This window comes from Chiloscyllium plagiosum, unplaced genomic scaffold (assembly GCF_037043375.1).
Source record: "Chiloscyllium plagiosum isolate Xiang-an unplaced genomic scaffold, Cpla_swu_hap1 HiC_scaffold_2, whole genome shotgun sequence".
Classification (NCBI taxonomy): domain Eukaryota; kingdom Metazoa; phylum Chordata; class Chondrichthyes; order Orectolobiformes; family Hemiscylliidae; genus Chiloscyllium; species Chiloscyllium plagiosum.
Genome location: NW_028270140.1, coordinates 41,305,017 through 41,324,984, shown reverse-complemented (window position 1 = coordinate 41,324,984; position 19,968 = coordinate 41,305,017). Strand labels below are relative to the sequence as shown.

The 19,968-nt window shown below is 38.6% G+C and overlaps 1 protein-coding gene across 7 annotated transcripts in view; it reads left to right on the top strand.

Moving 5' to 3' along the window:
• Positions 1-19,968, top strand: part of LOC122562539 (leucine-rich repeat and immunoglobulin-like domain-containing nogo receptor-interacting protein 2) — a 740,273-nt gene that overhangs the window by 297,895 nt on the left and 422,410 nt on the right. For 2 of the 7 annotated variants that reach the window (XM_087996372.1, XM_087996352.1), the window contains exon 4: positions 10,539-10,652. The exons of the other annotated variants lie outside the window; for them this stretch is intronic. The gene's annotated coding sequence lies outside the window, so the exon portion shown is untranslated. The remainder of the gene's footprint in view (positions 1-10,538; positions 10,653-19,968) is intronic. 7 annotated transcript variants of the gene reach the window in all.

Genomic DNA, 19,968 nt, shown 5'->3' with positions numbered 1-19,968 from the left:
TCCTTCGTGATGGGGGATGGAGGTGTACAGGGACTGGATGTCCATGGTGAAGATGAGGCGTTGGGGACCGGGGAAGCGGAAATCCTGGAGGAGGTGGAGGGCGTGGGTGGTGTCACGAACGTAGGTGGGGAGTTCTTGGACTAATAGTTCTTGGTACATTGAGTCCAATCATCCTGTTGTTTGACATATTGCAGTTCATTCATTTGGATACCTGAATCCATTTTTGGAGAATGTAATGCTGATACAATGTGTCACATCTATCTTGCCCAAATTGAATTTCAAATATTCCTTTCTTATTCAGGGTAAAATGAAAAAACAGTCTGAGAATTTTCCAGTTCTTTTATGTTGGTCTATTCTTAAACATAGGAATGTATGAACTCCCCAGTTCACTGTGAATGATCATACTTAATTAAGCATTCACTTCAGACTTGGGACTGTCTGAAGCTCAAGTGCCAAAGACCCTATGATTTTAAGTTTTTCCTGCTCCTCGGATGCTGCCTGACCTGCTATGCTTTTCCAGCACCACACTAATCTAAACATTTTAATAGTCTGCTTGTATCCAGTGTTGACTGAAGTTCTTAATACCCTGGGGCATAAGAACACCTTGCATTTTTGAACAAGCATTTACATCTTTAAGCAAGGTAACAATCATTAGTTTATTGCCATTCCCATGAATTCTGAATGGCTGACATATAAAGACATAGTTCAAATTATTAGTAGAAGTATGACCACCAGTCCCAAACACAATATAAAAGATCAGATGTTCTGAACACTTAATTCTTTCAGTCTCTTGAAGTCAGTGAAATTTAGCAGAGCATTCCTTTGGAGTCGGAGTTTTGGGCCAATCCTACCAAAACATGAACAGAATAGACTCTCTGTACAGGGTTTGTAGATTGAATAATTTTCATGGCCTGGATATGCATTTTGCATTTCCATGTTTCTAACTTTTTGTCCACTGTGTCCTCATCTTGCGTTGGAAGTAGATTCACAATAAAGTATGAAGTCAATCCCTAAAAGTAGCTGTGCTGTGTTTTTAAGATAATTTCTTTTTTTCTCTGAAAGAACTGTCAGAATGTTTTAGATTCCATTTATTGTGGCATCTGAGAAGCTAAATTATTTTCTGCCTCTGTGGTTTTCAAATGTATTAAGCATTAACGAATCCTGTCAAGGCACTTGTTTTTATACTTTGTATTAGCATCCCTCACTTAGTAGCGTTTTTTGCACTTTTATTTTCAATAAATTTCACCTTAACTTGCTGATGCTGTATTCCAGGCCAACATTTAGCATAGTACTCATAAGGAAGTGCAACCAAGTTTAAAGTGCTGTCATTTTCCGAGAGATTTGTTTTCTCATTCTGGAAAGGTTCAGGTTAATTTTTGGAATCTATATATGTGGAAACATTATTTGAAATCCTGTCGATCTGGAAATCTTCTGATAATCATGCCAAGGTCCACCCATTAGCTGAACTAACCATAAACAAACCGACCAATCATTTAGTTAATGGCTGTAACTTTTTCTTCGTTTGCATTTTATTAATTTTTTACTTTACGTTTTTCATTGCTTGTTCAATGCTGTGACTATTTGGAAGAGATACCATAAGGTGCTTTGGGGGAGCGACTAACACAATTGCCACAACCTTTATCAGCTACCAGCATGGCTAATATGCAGTATTTCCAATTATGTCCCAACGAGCATTAATTGCACGTTTTCTGTCTACAATAGGCTTAGACGTGAGATTTTAGCAGTGGAATCTGGCGTTATCTCATTTTCAGCTTCTGGAAGTGCAAATGTACAACATTGATCTCATCAATCTTTGTCTATTGAATGCATGGGCAAAACGTATGTGCTTGAAGATGATTAAAGACTGGACCATATAGAATACCTTAGCTTGTGAGGATAATTTGGAAAGCTTGCATAAGCACAAAGAGCAGAATGATCTCCTTTAATGTTGCTAGATTACATGATTCAATCATTCTTTGTCTGCTTTGTGCTGGTAACCAAATTTGTTCATTTCTTGTCTGTCTGCTGATCATTGGGGTATTATGCATACACGCAAATTAAACATTGAGGTGCTTTTTGTCCTCCAGTAATTATTGATTTCTGATGATAGGATCACATGGATAACTTCAATGCAAAAACAAAATAGAGGTTTATGATAGGCACTGACCAACATTGCTTTTTTTAAAAACTTCAGTGTGAAGCTAAACTGGTCACCAACAATTAGTCATTTTGCTTTAGCTGCCATTACCAGTGCAACAGTTTTGTAAAGAAATACTGAGTTAATGATTCAGCTTTAATTCCAAATCAATCATGATTTATGATTTGATTGCAAGATTTTAATGGTTATATTATCAAATTTAACTCTGGTGTCTCATCCCTTCCAACTATTCCCCCTCCCCCCCAGGAACTGTTATGCATGTATTGTATCCTCATCCTTATGCTTATCTTTTTGATCAATATTTTTCACCTCTAGGTAATAATTAAAGAAAACACATGTTATTATAGCCATGTTAAGTAGTTTACCCTCTCAATTAATACTGTTCCTGCCCCCCCTGATTTTGGCATCACTTTTGTTCTAGTTATATTGACTCAAATGGCAATGTGATTGCAAATTAGCACAAAAATTAGTTCGTTTTAACTTTCTGCATTTCTAGAGGCGATCAAAGGACACTTAAGAATTCAAAAGTATCAAAATGATAGTTGTACAATCATCCTGGGGTAGTTAGACATAAAAAAGTATGTATAATTAGGTTATTTTAAGATATGATATCTGGTGCAACAGAAAATGGAAATATCTCCGATCGGGTATGCAGAATAATGAATGTGCCAACATTGTGTGTGTGATTTACCATCCTGTCCAAAGCAACACAGTGACTATTTTTTTCTGTAGCTCACCATCTTCTTTTCTCAGGCCATTGCTACTATTTTTACACATATGATCAAGTTGAGTGTCATTGAGAAAGTCTATATAGTTAATTCTTTTATAACACAATGGTTGTGTTCTTATAGAAGAATCACGCTTTAGAAATAACGCTTAAAGTCTTAGCACTGTAATCGCATCCCACATTCGTCATTCGCTTTAAGCAAATTCAAGTTAATGGAAAGTGTACTGTAACAGAATGACCTATATTAATTAACCAGCCTATGAGATATTGAAAATAGATCTTGAAAATAGCTTGCAACAATTACATATATTTACCTGACTTGGTTTGAGGGAGGTGATGTGGTGAGATGAGGGAGTGGATTTGTACCAAGATGCAATTGAAAACATGTCCATGTTGTCAGTAAATGGCCCTTAGTAAATTTTTTGAAGAAAGTACAAATGTTACCTATTTGATCTTATTGGATATTGAATTTATGTCTCTAGCCAAGTGAACATCTGTTTATTTCTGTCTGTGTCAGATTTGACAAAAAAGGAATTTTGCTCTAAGTCCAACTATGGCTATGTAATGCCGTAATGGACGAATGTGTTAGATGAGTTAGCCAGTCTGCCTACAAATACTCAGGTTATGCATTTAAAATAATATTGGTGAGAGAGTGGGTCTTTTGATATGCAAATTAAAATTTGACTCTTCACAAACATTTAACAAACCCCAGTTAAATGCTGCAACTCTATAGCTCTATTCACCTCTCTGAAATAGTAGCAAGGTGGCAAAATATTAGAACTTGAATTTTATTATGTTTGAATTACTTGAATGTACTTGGGTTTATACAAATTTTTGATATTGCATTTTATTTTTCATACATGATTTAAAATGTAGTTAAGAATTTACTAATTTGTTATAGCTTTTGATGTATTCTCTGCCTTTTCCATTGTTCTTTAAAACCAGCCATTTTAGACATAAGCAGATATTATGCAGTAGTATTAAATCAGCTTTGTCTGCAAGCTTGCAAATGGAAACTGGAATTTACATTGCATAAATAGGAGAGTGTAGCTGGGTTTCATGCAGAACTTAGAATTTTTACTAAATGAAATGCTTGCCACTCAGATATGTGACTTTGTAATTGCTCGGTATTGCTTTTTATTCTCTGTGTCCAATTAAAAACATATTGGTAACAACTCTTAAACTTAGTTTTCTCACCTTACGATTGAATTGCATTTGCATAGTGCTGTTCAAAATCTCTCAATCTGTTGATGACTTTAAGGTCAGAAGCATAGGAGACGCAAATTAAGTCCTGTTACTACTTCATTGTATCTTTGTGGAGATAGTGAGGACTGCAGATGCTGGAGAGTCAGAGTCAGTAAAGGGCCGAAGGGTTCTTCACGAAATGTTGACTCGCCTGCTCCTTGAATGCTGCCTTACATGCTGTACTTTATCCAGTGCCACACTTCATCGATTCATTGTATCTTTGTGCACAAGCATTGGTCTCAGGCGAGAATGCTACATACTGACCCAAAGCTACCACCTGAATTAGTCCTAAATTCTTAGTTTATAGGCACATTCAAGTCATCATCATGAATTTGCACCTTTATGATTCATGGTAAATGGCTTTTGATCTGTATTGCATGGATCTACACTAGAATTAGAAAATCCTGGACACATTTAGCAATTAATGCATATTATCTATGGAGAGAAGTGAGAAATTAACATTTCCCTCTTCATGTATCTGTAGCTCCTGCTTTTAGTACTGGTACTTATTTGTGATATGAGTGAATAAGGAATTGGAGGCATGTATAATGCAGATGAACCTTTTCTTAATTTACCTCGGTCTATCAGATACTGAACTGCTTACAGCAATCTTACATATTTATCAGATTTATCTGAGAAAAATAGAACTCAGCAAATTTTCCAACAAATTTGGGAAGATTTATTGATGCTTTGTTTGTTCTGACTTTCATTATTCCTCACTGTTTCTAATGAAAATCACATCAAAAATATTTTGCAACATGGGCTACCTTCAGAAGTGTTTAAATTATCCATTAAGAAAAGCTTTGCAATGTTCTGTGGTCATGATTGGTGGTATACAGATGTAAGACTTTCATTCTTTCTTAGTTATTCTGCTTAAACATCTCAATAAAGAATATGGTCTGTTTTGATGTTGGAAGATATTTTTGTAAGGTATATTAAATAATAAATGAGGCAAAATCAGTTGGACGTTACTGGATCTGTTATTCATTGCCAGCATTTTATATTTCAGATTTACAAACATTTTTGCCCAGTTTATTTACACCTATATTTCTGTAGCTTATTCCATTCTGTGGAGATAGTTAAGATTTTCAATTTTAAAAATAAATTCCCCAGGACTAAGTAATTTTAGAAAGCAAGTAAAGAATGAGCAGCATTAATTAATTTATTAATGCATTAATTAGCACTATTTTTAATGTACCAAAGCTTCTTTATTTGTAGTATTACTATCTATCATTTTTACATGACTGATTTAACAATTTTGTGATAGTGTCTTCCTCAGATTCCTGCAGTAGCTGCAAGCCCGAAATAAACTTCTTGCCTCAAGAGCAGGGGTGATTACATGCACAATTTTTAAAAATCTCTTGTATTTATTACTAACCAACATCTTACTAAACAATGCACCTCATGAAGCTGAGGATTTGCTTTACTTAATTTTTTATTTTGCTTGCAATGGCAACATACCTTCCTTCCTTCCTTCCTTCCTTCCTTACTGATCCCACAGCTGTGCTGTGTACTTCGGACTGGCTGATAGCTTATCCCAACGTTTATTGTAGAAATTAAAGGATTAATTACGCGCAACATGCTGCGTTGGGTAAACGAGAGTGTTCCTGATGCCAAACAGGTGCCACAATTGGCTCCAGAGTGCAGTAGCCCGGCTCTTACTGATGCCAACCACACTCACAGTTAGCTTCCATATATGTTCCAAAGGTCTTTATCGGCTCTACGTGATAACTTGAGTGGAGATTATTACAGATGTGTTGGCTCTGTAAAGAAAAATTAATATGCAATATTGATCACTATAATTCATAATGTTTTCTAGTTGCTCAGTTATAAAGTGAGAGGGGTGCATAATGCCACCTGCCTTTCATGTGACTTAAACTTAAAATCTTCAAAGAAGACTGGATCCATTGATTGTAATTAACTAACTTGGAGCCATTGCAGCCATGAAAATTTGATCTTGGTGTTGATTGAAACCTTGATTTCAATTCCCATCTTATGTGTATACACACAAGGTAAAACTAAATTTTCTTTTAGAATTTTTTCTTAGATCTGTCTAAATGTTCATACAGCTATGAACCATGCAGGCTAGAAAACTCCATCTCTTAGCTTGTTTCTGAGTTAAGTAAATTCAGCTGGAACAACAGTTTGGTTTCATCTGTGGTCTCAACATCATCTCAAGGTCTTTGCTATCCAGTGACATCTCCTTGGTGTGTAGATATGTGCATTTGAATAAGGAAAGCATTGGTTTCCATGAGGAGCAGCAAGTTGACGAACTTGAAGATTTTCAGTTGATGTTTAAGTGGACTATCTCTACTATTAGAGCAGTGTGCCATCACTTGCTTTTTTGGCTGGTAGTTCGTGGCAGGCATCAGTGATCTGGCTTTACAAGTACTTGATTAAAAGAAGTGTTACGGAATGACTGAAAAGAGAGGTAGAGTGCAGGAGTAAGAGAAAGGGAGGTGAAGAGGTTTAAGGAGCACATTTATAGCCATCCAGTTGAATGCCAATGGGGGAGCAATATAAATTGGAGAAGCAAGAGGCTAAAGTTGCAAGAACATAAATCTCAGATGGTTGTAGGTTTAGAGGAGGTTACAGAGATTGGGGTCCTTTAAAGGAGTGCCTGTTGTTACAATAAAAACAACATGCACCAACAGGAAGGCTAAGTGATTGTATGCACATAATGAGTTTTACACTGTTATTGTAAATCCTGAAGCATTTTAGTTTAATCCTTTAGTCAATGAAAGAAGCTGTCTGAAGTTCTTACTCCAAACGCTGGTTCACAAACTTATGTTCACAAACAAAACAACTACTTCACAAACATGGTACTTGTGTTTGTTTTCCATGGGTTCTGGTGAAGTTGCAGAAGACAATTAGGGAATTCTCGAAGAGATGTGAACTTTACAACAAAATATCTAATAACCTGCAACAGATCAGGTGGATGTGTGGGCAAAGGTTTTGAACATGTCAAACTGTTACTCAGTTGGTAGGCTTCTCCTTTCTATGTTAAAAGGTCATAGATTACAGTATTGTTCTGGATGGTAGATTGGTTGGTTCTTTGGTGTAGAAGGGCTAGTGCCCGAAACGTCGATTCTCCTTTTCCCTAGATGCTGCCTGACCTGCTGCGCTTTTCCAGCAACACATTTCCATCTTTGGTGTAGTATCCAGGAAGTACCGTCGTGTTAGATGTGCAGTTTTTTTAGATGAACCATTAAACTGAGGCTTGATGACCCTCCAGTGAACTTCTAAGGTTGCAGGGTAATAGTAGCAGAAAAGCAGTGGAGCTCCTCTTGATATCCTGATCAATACATATCCTTCAAGCATCATCAGTAAAATAGGTCATCTGAACATTATTACATTGTTGTTTGTGGCATCTCACTGTTTGCAAATCGGTTGTTAGTTTTCTAAGATTACTATGGCAACTACACTTTGAAAGTACATAATAAGTTGTAAGTATGCTAGATTAAGATTGTAAAAGGCACCATAAAAATGCAACTACTTCTCTACAAAGCATCTTAATTCTATTCACAGTCATGAGCAACAGCAGTTTTAGTTGGGAGTAGTATCCAACCCAGTCAAAACTGCTATGAGCTTGCATTAAGAGAGCAATTAAACTAGAAATATTGCTGCTAAGATATTGACAAATGTGAAAGGAAAAATAAATTACTTATTAAAATAATGACCATATGTAGATTTCGGTGGCCACAGGTTTTTAAGATTAGATATGCTGGAAGGAGCAATAATTTTACCTTGCCAAGTCCTTTTAAGGTGAGAAGTTTCAAAGATCGTCTAAGAAAAGCAAGTGGTGTTCATGATGCCCCTTTACGTCATGACTGAAGTGAGGTGCAACATGTCACATTCCAGACCTGGAGGCACTGTACTATCAAGTTAAGGGGTGCTTTCTCTAAAGTTGTAAACCGATGTTGTTCTTGTATCTAAGAGACCGGGTTAAATACATGCATTTCTGCTCAACAATGAGGTATTCAGATTTCTGCATTTATGTAGTGTTTCGCCATGTGTGACTAAACTTCATGGTAATTTGCCCTTGCAACTGAAGATCTCAGCATCCTAGAATTTGAGGTTTATGTCAGCTAGTCTGAATCTCACAAACTTCAATCATGGTAATCTGTCTGTCTGTAATGAAAAAGCAGCTCCTGTATTGAGATTGAATTCTGTTTCAAAGCCTTTTGATTTCAAGTTCATGATCCGTGATCCTTTAATCTCCCTGGGTGGGGGACATAGAAATGAAATAGTAATTTGGGTATGTTCACCGAGCTGGGAAGTTGGTTTGCAGATGTTTTATCCCCTTTCTAGGTGCGGTCCTCAGTGCTGTGGAGTCTCCTGTGTACCGCTGCTATCAGTTGGAATCTTTGGTTTTGTTCCTGCTGTTTCCGGTTGCCGGTTTCAGATGTTCATTACAACGGTCGACATATTGGGTCTAGGTCAATGTGTTTATTGATCGAGTCCGTAGATGAGTACCATGCTTCTATGGTTGTCCTCTCTTTAGCTTGTCCTATTGTTGTTGTGTTGCCCCAGTCAAATTTGTATTCCTTGTCATCTGTGTGTATGGCTACGAGATACAGCTGGTCGTGGCATTTAATGGCTAGTTGATGTTCATGAAAATAGATTGCCAGTTGACTGCCTGTTTGTCCAATATAGTGTTTCATGCAGTCCCTGCATAGAATCTTGGACACCACGTTTGTCCTGCATGTAGAGCGGTTAGTGTTAGGTTGTTTTTCTGACAGGCATTTGTGGCTGAAGTTGCGGAGAAATCCATTCTTGTCAAAGACTTTGTATCGGTGTTGTTCTTCCTCTCTCTTCGTAGGTCAGGAGTGCTACAGTGTGTTGTAGTCCTTTTTAACATCAAGTAGCCACTAAATGCTATAACCAGCTGTCCCTAGTAGCCATACACACAGACAACAAAGACTACAAATTCAACTGGGACAACACAATAATAATAGGACAAGCTAACGAGGACAGCCAGAGAATTTCTAGAAATGTGGCACTCTTCCACAGACTCCATCAATGAACACATTGACCTAGACCTACTGCAAAGAACAACCGGAAGCAGCAGGAACAAAGCTAAATTATGTAAATTCCAACTGACACAAGACAGCAGCGCTTCACAGGGGGCTCCGTAGCACTGAGGATGTCACCTAGAAATGGGACAAAACATCTGTAAACCAACTTCCCAGCTCGGCGAACATACCCATCTACTGCAACTGGCACCCGCGATACAAATCTTTACGCAAGCATTGAATAGAACTGAAATATATGGTGAGTTGAGTAGTCTATTCCTACTCCCATTTTCTCTGTTAATATGAATGTTGTATTTGTTTTTGTTCTGTATTATTAACCACTTGAACTTTTTCCTCATTCCATGATTTCAATTTCGCTGAAAGATTTCTTTTTTCAGGCCCTTTCTGTGTTTTTAAGATGATGAAAGTTCTGGGAAATGACGATAAAGTGGCGCAAGTGGCCCTACTCATAACATTCTGCTCTCCCAGCTGGATGCTTGCTGTCCTTGTGATCCTGTTTAAAGTCACAATTTGTGCAACCTAATACGGTCAATCACATTGATTCCCACACTTTTGGCATTGTGTGGGTTTTTTGGAGAGAGATAATAAGATTAGATTAGATTAGATTACTTACAGTGTGGAAACAGGCCCTTCGGCCCAACAAGTCCACACCGCCCCGCCGAAGCGCAACCCACCCATACCCCTACATTTACCCCTTACCTAACACTACGGGCAATTTAGCATGGCCAATTCACCTGACCTGCACATCTTTGGACTGTGGGAGGAAACCGGAGCACCCGGAGGAAACCCACGCAGACACGGGGAGAACGTGCAAACTCCACACAGTCAGTCGCCTGAGGCGGGAATTGAACCCGGGTCTCTGGCGCTGTGAGGCAGCAGTGCTAACCACTGTGCAACCATGCCGCCCACAGTGACAGTGTCTAAAGAATTTCTAATGTTTCCTCACAGTACTGATTGATTTTGAGCCTTGCTCTCTTCCGGTTTCTTAAATCAGAATGCTTGTTCCAATGTCACATCCTGTTTGAATTAAAGGTTGCTTGACAACTTCTCATCTGTCTCTGACTATGGCAAAGTCTCTAATTAATCCATCATTCCAAGTTCTGTGTGTATAATGTCCTGCTAACCAATATATGTTAGTTACAAAGGCTTCTGTTGTTTTTCCTAAACATTCAGATCGCTGGTTAAGATCTCACCCATTTTATCACTGCATTTCTTCCAGGGCTAAAGTATGTATTGAGTGCTTTACATCATATGCTGTAGTACTCTTTTTTTTTTCTCCAGGACATTATCAGCTGTTAGACTTACATCATATAGAAATATGCTCACTTATAAGTCTGAAACCATTCTATAATATACAAACTGTCTTTTCCAGCGATCCCACTTCTGGCCTGCATGTGGACCTTCTGCATTATCAAGTGGTTGAAATAATAGCAAGGCCTATACCTGAACTGCTGAACCTATGGGCTAGTCAGCCTAACTGACCTGTGTAAGTAAATGGCTTTTCCCTTTCACTGTCCAAGTATTCTAATCTTGTGTTTCTCCTGTATTGCCAACTTGTAGCCAAGACATTGAAGTCCTCCAAGGACTTTTCCTGTCTTTGGCGTCTTTTTCCAACTGTTATTTTCTCGGTGACTTCCAAGGTCTTGATTTGCTTCTGGACTCTTTCTGCTTTTGACTCGGCAGCATCTTCAAAGTTTTCTGAGTTTCTATCCCGTTTTTGGAGTCTTCCTTTTTCAACTGAGTCCCTTTAGGTTCTGGTAGAAACTCAGATCCTGGCTCTGCAGGTTTGTTTTGAGCTGTTGCTGTGCTTAACCTGGTGCTTTAAACCAGTACGGTTAGTTGCACATTGAGGTACATTCTGGAGTAATTCAGCTGTGGGTGTATGTGCACATACTGTTCTTGATGCTGCTTGATCTTTATCTATAACTAAGGCTCTTTACCTCCTTATTTATATCTGTATATAGTAGATTATTAAATGTAGATCTGTAGTGTAGTGTCATCATATCCTCATTCTATACTAGTGTCTTCCCTCTTACTGATGTCAGAGTCATGTGCTTAGCTCCATGATCATGATTTACTTGAATCTTATGAAATCATAAAAGGTGAGTGGTTAGTTTATGTACCAATATCATGTGAGTAAGAGCTTACTTGGAATAGTGACTAAATTGTTAGCGTTCACCATATGAGCGAACAGCATCTTCTGTTATTCATACATGTGCAATGATTACGAAAATCCAGAAGTTGTTATCAATGATTTTCCTCTCCTGTACAGGACATGCTGTAAAAGTGGTTGCAGAAGGAAACTAATTAGAAATCATGGCTGGCTGTTGAACAGCCAGCTTAACAGTCCACAGATTTTCCAGATCGATTAACATTCTGTGGTACTCCTTCTTCTCTTCAGCCATGATAGCTATTAGCATTCAGAGTGAGAGTGAATCCTTTTGTCGCCCTGTTTCCTTTTGTCTGGTTTGTAACACTGGTTTGTCTTCCTTTACCTACAGCACAGGTGATTAGTGCATAGTCCCTGACTGTGACCTTCACACTAACACTCAAACCCAGGCTGGGGTTTGAACCAAGATCTTTCAGTCTCACAAAGTGGATTTTCAACTCTTGTTCTTGTGTATTCTTCACAGGGGTCAACAGAAGATGTGTTTGCAGTTTTGAGATAATCTTTGGGATGGATTGCTGTTGAGCAGGGAATCATCAGCTCCCCATATCTCTGTAGTCCCAAGAGATCACAGTTCAATCTGTTGTAACTTGACACACACACGCACACATACACTCTCTCTCTCTCTTTCTTTCTTTCTCTTTCTCTCTCTCTCTCATGGTTTTTGCATGTTAAAGTTGGATACATAGGTGGAGGCAGCAGCACACAGAAATATTCCTCACTTCAGCAGCAATGACATATTAGATTTGACGTTGGGAAGATATCCTAAGGTGGAAATACATCCTGTCCTGAACTCCAACTTGCTTACGTTAATTGAAGCAATTTTTGATCAAATATAAACTCTATATAGGTCACCTGTCTGTTGAGGACAATTCCAGTACTTCCTTATATTCAGTCTACAGTTAACATTCATGAACTCCTCCTCCATCACCAAAGAATTGTCCCAGTCATCTGCAGGAAGTCTGTTCAGTTAGTGCAACATTGATGGGGCTGGGTGCATTATCTAAACTGTCTCTGCTTAGTCTGTTCCTTCTTTCCCGTTCCTCCTCAAGGGCACTGCTGCTCCTGGATTCCTGGAGCTGAGATGTGCTAGAAATTTAAATCCACTCGCTGTTTTGGAGCTGAGATGCATTGACTCCTTCACTGCATCCAATTTTACAGAGTTGGGATTGCACTTTCCTTCACCTCCTTTGTAATTCATTGCTGCTTTTCTGGTAATGCCTTCTTTCGACCTTTCTCATCCTGAAGTCTGTCATGAGAATCACTTCTTGTCATTGGTTTATTCCTTGTTTTGGTATCATCTTTCACAACTGCATAGAAAGCCAACACAGTTACTATCTTGCAATTCTCTGTTGAATGGTATTTGTCAAAGATCCCATTGTGAAATCCATTTTTCTGTCACTGTCGCCCAAGAGCAGATTCTTACCTACATTTTCACTGGGCCTTGACAGTAAAGCACTTTTGGGAATCAGCACCATCATATTCTAGAGGATGCAAGTACAAACATTAAATATGCCATCCCAGGTTAGTCATGGGTCAGAGAATTGTGACTGTAGGTGGCAAAGGAAGCAGTTGGTCATTGTACAAGGCTGGTTCAGCCACAACTAGAGTGCTCAATTCTGAGCATCACATTTCAGGAAATATGTGGATGTGTTAGAAAGCATGTCAGAAAGGTTCACCAACATCTTTTTGGGGATGAGTAACTTCCTGAAGCATCTGGACAGAACAGATGGGGAGGAGCTATCCCCACTGATGGAAGGATCGAGAATGAAAGAGCACAGATTTAAGATAACTAGCAAATAAAACAATGGAGAAATGGTTAAGGATCTGGAATGCACAACTTGAGATTGTGGTGACGATGTGGTCAATCTAGGTATACAATAAGAAATTGATTCCTTTTTAGGAAGAATGTGCAGGGTTACGTGGAGATGCTGTGGAAATGGTCCTTCATATATATTGCTTATTTGAAGAGCTAGCACAGACTTGACTGGTCAAATAGCCTCCTCCCATGCTATAGAAATTATGCGATGATGATAAACCACCTGAAATGTGAGAATTGTGAGAAATAACTACAAACTCTTGATATTTCAAGAAAATTCTCTCTCCATTCCCTGGACTCCTGCAAATTCATCGTCTTGACGTGCAGCTGAGAATAGCAGTCCCAGGCCTGCAGCTGGTTTGATGTTACCAGATGATACACAGACCAGCTTATCTGACTGCTTATCCACTTGAGACTTATACAGCCAGCATCATCACAGGTAAGCGAGGAGTGACAAGATTTCCAGTTAACGCCAAAGTATTGTTCCCAGAAGGAAACACGGATGATTTCATTTTGTTTTCATTTGCAACCAAAAGCGAAAAGCATATTGTCTATGAAGCAAGTCCTCACTTTTTATATCCCCACCTCAAGGGAAATAGAAGGCAATTACTGGGCTAAAGTGGAAATAGTTCTATCTGTCTTTAAAGATACCAAGGTAGGTGTGTCTGACACAGAAAATTGATGTCTATTACAGAAAGCATATTAGCACAAACATTTTGTCCTTTGTTCAGACAGTACATGCTAGTGTAAGTTTTTAATAATGTACAGAGCAGACAAACATAGATACAAATCCTGAAACATGACAGGACTAGTTCATAAGATGATTAACAAAAGAATATGGATTTATGCGGGTTTATGAACACAAGTTAAATACAAAAGCAAACAGACCAAGCTGGAGCATTATTTGTTATTGCTTAGTGTTCAGCTGGAGTATTTTGGGCAATAATTCTGGAAGTGCACTTCCAGAATAATTGAGGGCCTTTGAAATGATATAGAGGAGGTTTGCCGGGATGATTGAACATAAGCACATCAGAAATAGGAGCAGGAATAGGCCATCTGGCCCATTGAACTTGCATGATCTTTTTGTGGCCTCAGCTCCACTTATGCTCACCATAACCCGTAATTCCTTTACTGTTCAAAAACCTATCAATCGTTGTCTTAAAAATGTTCAAGGAGGTACCCTCCACTACTTCACTGGGCAAGGAATTCCACAGATGGGTGAAGGGGTTCCTCCTCTGGGTGAAGGCATTCCTCCTCCACTTAGTCCTAAATCTGCTCCCCATTATTTTGAGGTCCTCTCGTTCTAGTTTCACTCACTATTGAAAACAACCTGCCTACTTTTATTTTATCTATTTCCTTCATTATTTTATGTATGTCTATAAAATCACCCCTCATTTTTCTAAATTCCATTGAGTATTGTCCTTGTCTATGAAATCTCTCTTCATAAGCCAACCCTGGAATCAACCTTAGTGAACATGTTCTGCACTCTTTCCAGTGCTAGTACATCCTTTCTCAAGTAAGGAGATGAAAATTTGACACAATACTCTACTCTAAGTGTGGTCTCAACAGCACCTTATTCAGCTGCAACATTAGTGGGCACAGTGGTTAGCGCTGCTGCCTCACAGCGCCAGAGACGGGGTTCAATTGCCGCCTCAGGCGACTGACTGTGTGGAGTTTGCACATTCTCCCCGTGTCTGCGTGGGTTTCCTCCGGGTACTCTGGCTTCCTCCCACAGTCCAAAGATGTGCAGGTAAGGTGAATTGGCCATGCTAAATTGCCCGTAGTGTTAGGTAAGGGGTAAATGTAGGGGTATGGGTGGGTTGCGCTTCGGCGGGGCGGTGTGGACTTGTTGGGCCGAAGGGCCTGTTTCCACACTGTAAGTAATCTATTTTTAAAAAAAATCTAATAACTTCCCCAGTTTTTAAATCCATCGCTCTAGTAATGAAGCACAATATTACAATTACCACCTTAATTACCTGCTTGTTAGGATTGTTCTCTTTGGAACAGAGAAGTCTAAGAGATGGCTTCACAGAATTTTGAAGATGATAAGGTTTTGATAGGGTAATTAGGAAAATAATTGGATTTGGGTCAGTAAGTAACAGTTACAGTCTAAAGTCATCAGCAAAAAATCGAGAGGATAAAATGAGACTCGTTTCTAACTCATGGATTTGTCAGGTTTTGGAATACTCCAACAGAAAAGGTGGTGGGACTCATTTTATTCATAATTATAAAAGGATGTTAGCACTTGAGAATGGAGGCTTAGTGTTATGGACAATAAATGGGGATTTGCGATGAAACAACATAAATCTTTCGGGCAGCTAATGTAGTCATGCTGAGCTGCATGGCCTCCATCATTGCTGTATTTAGAATGGAATAGAATAGAACCCCTATAGTGTGGAAACAGGCCATTCAGCCCATCAAGTCCACACTGACTCTCTGAAGAGCATCCCACCCAGACCTACGCCCCATCCAACCTATCCCATGGCTAATCTACTTGACCTTATACATCCTTGGAAATTGTGGGCAACTTAGCATGGCCAATCCACCTAACCTGCATATCTTTGGACTGAGAGGGGAAACCAGAGCATCTGGAGGAAACCCACGCAGACACGGGGAGAAACTCCACACAGGCTGTTATCCAAGGCTGAAATTGAACCTAGGTCTCTGGTGCTGTGACTCAGCAGTGCTAACCACAGAGCCATCACTTCTATAATTCTAACAGAAAATTTACCAAAGAAATTAGTAATTTATATTATCAATGTAGAAACTTGCTAAAGTTATTTCTATGTTAGAAATATGAGATTAAGTCATGTTGTAGGCTATTTGATATCACTTGTTTGTAATGATGGAGCAAAAAGTTCAGTGTCTTGTTTCTTGCAGATTGAGTGAAATGATTGCATAATTGATATTGAATTGCAAAAGAAAACAATAGTTCATTTTGTTTGCTTTAAGTCTGTTAGTCATAAGATACAATAATAAGTGACTTGGAGACTAATCATTGCAATTTATCAATTAGCTTTGAACAGACCCAGGAATACTGTGGGAAAACTATTAGCTTGGAGAAACCACAGGTTCAGAGACACCTGTCAGCAAACATGCTGTGCTAAGCATCTGTCAAATCTCAAATTACTCATGCATTGTGTTCCAAACTGTTACTTCTTTTCGAAAAGGTGAGGAAACAAATATCAAACAACAGTACAAGTATCATCTTATGTAGAATTTTTTTTTTAAATTCGCACAGAACTTAGTGCAAAGTATAATATTTCTGTTAAGTATAATTTATGAATTGCCAGCTGTGTTGCCAATTGGAAGGCTGTCAGGGGAATTCCATGATTGACGGCCATCGGTCTGACAGTGTGGTTGCAAAAAGAATTAACAAACAGGCATTTGTCAAATTAGATTAGCCTCTACTTACCTCTCAAGCAATCAGGATTAGTTTAAAAACAATGCAAATCAAATACAGTACTGTTATTTTTAAGCATCTTTTAGTATCGAGGAGGCATAATTTTACCAGACCATGCTGTATAGAAGCGTAGGCACTCTGAAAATATTTGATGTTATCAAAAATAAATCAACAAACAAGTAAAATATTGAATGACAGCAAAGAAGCGACGATATGCAATGAAATCACAGTTTCAAAACAGTACAAGTTACTGGAATTTTTAGCACATGGTTAATCTTGGTTCTTGTCCATTCTCGCCTAAACTTATCTACAAAAGAAGATGCTGTAACATTGTCACCCTAAAACTATATTTCCTGTTGTAGCTTAGCTATTTGATTAACGATAATTGTGCGCAAGAAGATCATTACAACCTTTGTTTATTCACCTGATATGGAACAATGTAACTCATAGTCATAAAGTCATAGAGTCATGTAGCATGGACACCGGCTCCTCAGCCCAACTTGTCCATGCTAATCAGGTTTCTTAAATTGAACTAGCCCCATTTGCCTACAATTGGCTCATATCCTTCTAAACCTCTCCTATCCATGTATCTAGCCAAATGTCTTCTAAATATTGTAATTGTACTTGCCTCTACCACTTCCTCTGGCAGCTTATTCCATTTATGCACCACCTTCTGTGTGGAAAAGTTGCCCCTCAGGTTCCTTTTAAATCTTTCCCGTCTCACCTTAAACATGTGTTTTACTCCATGTCCACACACCAAGCCTTGGCATCACATGGGCTGCTACCACACGCTACCCATTGTCAGTCACTGATAGCCCCCATTAGCAGCTACTTATTCCTTCCAGACTGACCTTTAATCACTCCTTTGTCTGTCCATTTGTTTTTCTCTCTCTCTGGACTCTATCTCCACCTATCATTTACTCTCTCCACACCACCCACCCAACCTTCTGTATAAAAAGAAATCTTTTTCCTGGCTACCCTCAGTTCTGAAGAAGGGTCACTGGACTTAAAACATTAGCTCTGATTTCTCTCCACTGGTGCTACAAAACCTGAGATTTTCCAGCAATTGCTTATTTTGTTTCAGATTTCCAAAATGTGCAGTACTTTCTACCCTGCTTTGGGGAAAAGGCCTTGGCAATTAACCTTATATATGCCCCTCCTGGTTTTATAAACCTCTTCAAGGTCGCTTCTTAGCTGCCCAAATGCTAAGGATAGAGTACCAGCCTATCCAGGCTTTCTTTATAACTCAAACCCTCCAGTCTTGGTAACATCCTTGTAAATCTTTTTTTGTACCCGTTCCAGTTTAATAACATCCTTCCTGCAGCAAGGTGAGCAGAATTATATGCAGTACTCCAAATGTGACCTGACCAATGTCTTGTACAGCTGAAACACGACATCCCAACTCTTATACTCAATGCTCTGACTGATGAAGCCAAGCATTGCTTAATGCTGCCTTTACCACCCCATCTAGCTGTGACACGACTTTGAAGCAGCTATATACTTACACCCTGAGAACACTCTGTTCTACAACACTTCCCAGGGCCCTACCATTAACTGTGTAAGTCCTGCCTGGTTTGTCTTACCAAATGCAACACCTCACATTTATCTCCCCACTGGCCGAGTTGACCAAGATGTTGATATACTCTTGAGTAACCTTATTCACTGTCCACTATACCATCACTTTTGGTGTCATCCATAAACCTACTGACTCTGCCTCCTATGTTCTCTTCTAAATTATTTATGGAAATGATAAACAACAGGGACCAAGCACGGATCCTTGTGGCAGACCACTGGTTACAGGCCTCTAGTCTGATCAACAACCCTTTGCCACCACCCAGTGTCTCCTCCTGTCAAGCCAGTTTTGTATAAAATTGGCTAGTTCTTCTTGGATCCCATGTGATTTGATCTTACTAACCAGCCTACAATGCGGACTGTCGAAGGCCTTGCTAAAGTCCACGTAGGCATTTTCTACTGCTCTGCCTTCATCTATCGTCTTGGTCACCTCTTCAGAAAATTCAATCAAGTTTGTGAGACACAGTTTCCCATGTACAAAGCCATGCTGACTATCCCTAATCCGTCCTTTTCTTTCCAAATGCATGTCAATCCTGTCTCTCTAAAAACTGTCCAATAACTTACCCACAGCTGATGCCTGGCACACCGGTCTATAGGTCATTCATAATTCTGGTTAAATACTGCTGGTCAGGAAATATCTTTTATCTCCAATCTTGTAAAGATATGCACTTTTTCAATGCACGTTAGGGTATCACTTCCTGATCTTTCAACTGGACAAGAGTTATTTACACCTCAATTGCTTGCAAATTTCTTTCTACATTTGTTGATATAGTGAGAAAGGTTTACAATATATGATCAATTTGGATTGCAGTTAAATTAAATGGGTTTTTGATTTTAGCTCTGTGAAGGTGACTGTATTATGAAGTCAGATGTCATTTTTGAACAGTGTGTTTGAACATTTTTTCCAAGGCAGCAAGTGACATAAGATAAATGACTAGATAAACTAATGGCAGAATTAATTGGGGAAACATTTACACAGTTGAAGTTATATGACATAAAGAAAGATATAACAGGGTCCCAGTCAGGTTTCTGTTGAGAAAAGTTGTTTTATATCAGTGGAAGGATCATTTAGTTGATGGCAACCCAGGCCTTGAGAGCTGGAAAGAAATCTTAAAACTGTCTTAGCAGTTTTAGTAGACAGGACTTTTCTTAAAGATTTGTTAAGAAAATCAGCAAAGTAGCTGGTATTGGGGAGAGACATTGATAATGACAATGGCATATGGTGAATGTAAAGAAAATCACCAAAATAAATCCTTGCAACCTTGTCAGTTAACTAAGCAATTAAAAAGTTAAGATTGTAGCTTTTCTGGAATTGAATGTATGTAAAGGGAAAATAGTTGTATTTTTCTTTTTGCTGTTTATGTTCAGATCTTTCTAAGTTGTCTTTGTGTGTTGGTTTATTTTAAATTTTCTTTTGTTAAAAGAGCATTAGAAATCCTATGTAAATATATCCAATGATAACCCATTAGGATAACTAAACTGCAATCAAGTCAACCTTCACTCTGAAATTAGAGTTGCCCAGTTTGACCATCAGCTGGAATCATAACAAAGTGAGGGCTCATCTGGCATAAAAGTTAGTTTAAGCTTCAAAATAAATTAATATATTGGAAGGCACTAGACATTGAGAAGAGAGAGCTGTTGTGAAATATGTTATGTGTATTGGAATTTTAGAACAACTTTGACTTTTGCTAAGAATTTTATGGAAGTGAAAAACATTACAGTAGAATATTTAAAATCTTTGACTAAAGCTACACTCAAATTTAACAGGTAAATTGAAGGTGAGAGTAAAAGGGGCATTTTTTTTTGTAGCCTTACAACAATTACCCATCATCCATAAATAA